Here is a 3,423-nt window from a genome sequence, read left to right as displayed (position 1 = left end):
GACCCTAGGAGCAGCTGAGGATTGATACCCAGAAAACATGGAGGGGTGGAGTGATTATCCATATCATTTGTAGGGGAGTGCCTCCTGAGCTGGAGCTTATGGAGGAGGACAAATAATGCTCATGGTGATTAAGAGTGAGGGTTCTGAAATTCTCCTGTTGATATCTCTGACTGGAGGGATATCTTATGTAACCTTATAAGGTACCTATACCTACTTAGATATCTTACGTAACCCCTATAAACCTCAGTTTCTCCATCTGTAAAACAGGGTGGCCAACATATCTACCTCTCTATGTGCTGTGAGGACTAATGAGACAATGAAGGTCAAATCCTGACCACAGTGCTTGATACCTAGTAAGAGTTCCAAAAAAGTGGTAGATATTATTATCATCTTCTGATTAAACATGCTGATGGAAAGAACACTAAAAACGGTTTAAAATCAGAATGGGATAGTGGTGAATACAGAAATAGTATTTTTATTAGGCTTGGGGCCACATTTTGGTTAGTAAGTGCAGAATCAGAAGATAAAAGGAAGGGGTAAGAGAAAAAAGTAGTGGAAGCCCCAAAAATCATTTGCAAAGTGACCAATCCAGCTGTCCACAAGGAATTCATCCATATATAAACACTCAGAGGCTTCTGGGATGGTTCAGTAAGTATCTAATCCATGTCAGAAAAATCAGCTACTTTTCTCAGGAGGCCTGCCACACCAAACATTCATCTTCCTACAGTTTTCACTCATGTTTATTGGTATGGTGCCTTGAGTTTCCAATTTATAATAACATCCCTCTCTCACTGTGCTGCATTCACCAGGTGGTTCCACAGCCAGCAGAAAATGTGGGCTGACAACATTGCTTGACTTCAGTAATGAGCATAATGCTTTCTTAAAACTGTGGTTCTCAATCTGGCCCTGGCCATGTCTGGTTGTCACAACAAGGGGTTGTTACTATGTCTAGTGGATAGTGGCCAGAGATGCTCCTAAATATCCTGCAATGCAGACGATAACCGCCCCCCCCAACCCCTCACCACAACAAATAATTATTTGAACGAAAATGTCAGCAGTACCAAGGTTTAGAAACTCTACCCTGAACTCCTTTTTCCTAATATTTTTGGCTCTCATTTCTCCTGTGAAGTTCGGTGACTGAAATCATATGCATGGTCTTGCCAGATCTGACATTGTAGAATGTTTTTTTCTAACCTCCAAGAATTTTGATACTAAAACTAACCAATGAGGAGTGGCACAGACTTTCCTTTTGCCTAAAGAGGCCAATCCACAGTAGGCTATGGCTTCTCCGCGGCCTCAGCTGTAGCATTTCAGCAACAACCTCTCAATCTGCCATCTGGAAGACCACCCAAGGGGTGGTAGAACATCTCCAAAGAGAAGTGTACACCCCAAGTAAGCACTAATTTACATTTATGGTGTAGGACAGAACTTCCCTGTTTCTCAAAACCAGTTTGGTTTGAAGATTGTCACCCTGTTGACGCTAGCTCATCCTGTGAAACTGACAAGCCCACACACCTTTGGTGAAAGAATTTGTTTCCTACCCATTATCTGAGAGCCCATGAGTAGCTTAATGAATATACTGATGGAGGATTCCCTGGCACAAGCTTACCTGAACAAAGGCCAATAATATTCCACCCCATGCAGAATCCTATCAAAGCAATGCATTAATTGATTAAAGCAATTAAAAGTCTTCACCACAAATAGGCAACAAATGCCACCAACACTGATTAAAGAACACTGTCCAGTGACCTCAACCATGCACTGAAAAATCTAGTGAGTGACAACTTTTTAAAGGTCAGTTCGAAACAAGTAATCCTTATGAACATCAAGGCAATTCTTTCACTCTGATGAAGCAGTTAAATAGTGAAGGTCATGGGGCTTTAGCAGCCACATAAAAGAAAGAAGGAAAGCAATTAGACAAAATGGATGTTGTAATCCCACTTTCCAGGCCCCAGAGTCTCGCTGAATACAGAGCTCCCGCTTCACTGTTCAGAAACTGGCAGCAGATTCCAAATGAGAATTCCATAGCTTGATTCCACTCTCACCAATGCTGACTGCGTGTTTCTTAGGAATGTCTATAGCCTTGAGAGGTAAAAAAAGAAAATCCATGGATGATGCTATGAACTTTCCACCCATTTGGAATTCCAAAAATGTTCCTCCAATGCTCAGGAGTATTGCTGAATGCTACCCAGCAAGGTTTGCTGTACTGCTTGAAAAGCTACACCAAACCAGGGAATAAACGTCCAGATCTATGGATCGCCAGGGTTTTCCAATCAAGTGGGAATCCAAGGACCAGCAGGGACTAGCAGTATTGGCATCACTTGGAAGTGCTTTCAGTACGGAGATTCTCAGACCCCGCCCCAGACCCCCTGTATCAGAACCGCAACCACATTAAAATGTGAGAAACACTGATGTACAGGACTCTACAGGGGTCAAGTTTGGTTTGATCTACAGGGCAAGTTTGGTTTTTGTCTTGTTTTTTTTTTTTTCCTTCTTCCAGCCTGAGTTGGAGACTCAGGAAATGACACGGAAAATGACAAAGTGTACACACAAAGTCAAAACTGAAGGAGGGCAGTTGTTGACATGATCATAGGGGTGATCGAGTCTTCTCCCAGTTCTAACTTCTGCAGTCAGCATCGCTTCTTTTGTAATCACGGGAAAATAATTTTCAAATGGAGCTAACCCTCTCACAACATTGTACTAATGATCTTTAAAGCGACGGATTTAGAAGCGCTCAGCACCAGGCTTGCCACACTGCAGGGCAGACACTTCAGAGGTGTTAGGTGAAGTGGATAGAGCCAGCACGCTAGCCTCTTCCACCCCGACAGCTGGCGAGCAGCTCTTATCCAGCAAAATTTCCCCGGGTAGATTCACCCAGCGGTCCTGGAAACTTGCTAAATCCTGGAGGTTCGCAGAACCTCTGATCTCGGAACTGAAGTTGCAGCCGGAGCGTCCCGCAGGCTCTGTAACTTTCCCTGGAATGAAATAAATAAAGACCGTAAGTGCTGAGATAGCAGGCCCCAAGATATTTTTAGTCCTCTGCAATCAGCCACTAGAGGAAGGGGGAGGGAGAAGGGAGTAAAAAAGTTTTGATCCGTTCGGGAAGGGGCTCCAAGAGACCTCGTCTGGGAGAAAGCACTAGCCTCAGCTCCAAACTCAGCGAGCTTTTTTCGGCTGGCGTTTTGCCTCCTATAGCGTAGACTGTAAGAGAACAGAAAGGAGTTGCCCGAAAGGATTCAGGCTGGCGTCCTGGGCTGGCCCGTCCCGTCTGGCGAGCCTCAGTGTCCACCCACGCGCTTCTGCCTTCCAGCCTCCTCCCTTTTTCAGGGGGCTGGCAGGAGGCCTCCGAGGCAAGATGTTTGTGCGCTCGCGCTCGCGCAAATACGGCCGGAGGAGTCCTGTTCCTCGGGCATTTTCCGAGGA

The 3,423-nt window shown here is 45.0% G+C and overlaps 1 long non-coding RNA gene across 1 annotated transcript in view; it reads right to left on the bottom strand.

Moving 5' to 3' along the window:
• Positions 1 to 455: 455 nt before the first annotated feature.
• The window catches only part of LOC105508361, a 4,388-nt gene continuing 1,420 nt past the window's right edge, over positions 456 to 3,423 (bottom strand). Inside the window, exon 2 of the long non-coding RNA XR_001001246.1 lies at positions 456 to 2,975. This is a non-coding gene — a long non-coding RNA (uncharacterized LOC105508361). The remainder of the gene's footprint in view (positions 2,976 to 3,423) is intronic.

This window comes from Colobus angolensis, unplaced genomic scaffold (genome assembly GCF_000951035.1).
Source record: "Colobus angolensis palliatus isolate OR3802 unplaced genomic scaffold, Cang.pa_1.0 Scaffold160, whole genome shotgun sequence".
Lineage (NCBI taxonomy): Eukaryota > Metazoa > Chordata > Mammalia > Primates > Cercopithecidae > Colobus > Colobus angolensis.
This window is presented reverse-complemented; position numbering and strand designations above follow the sequence as displayed.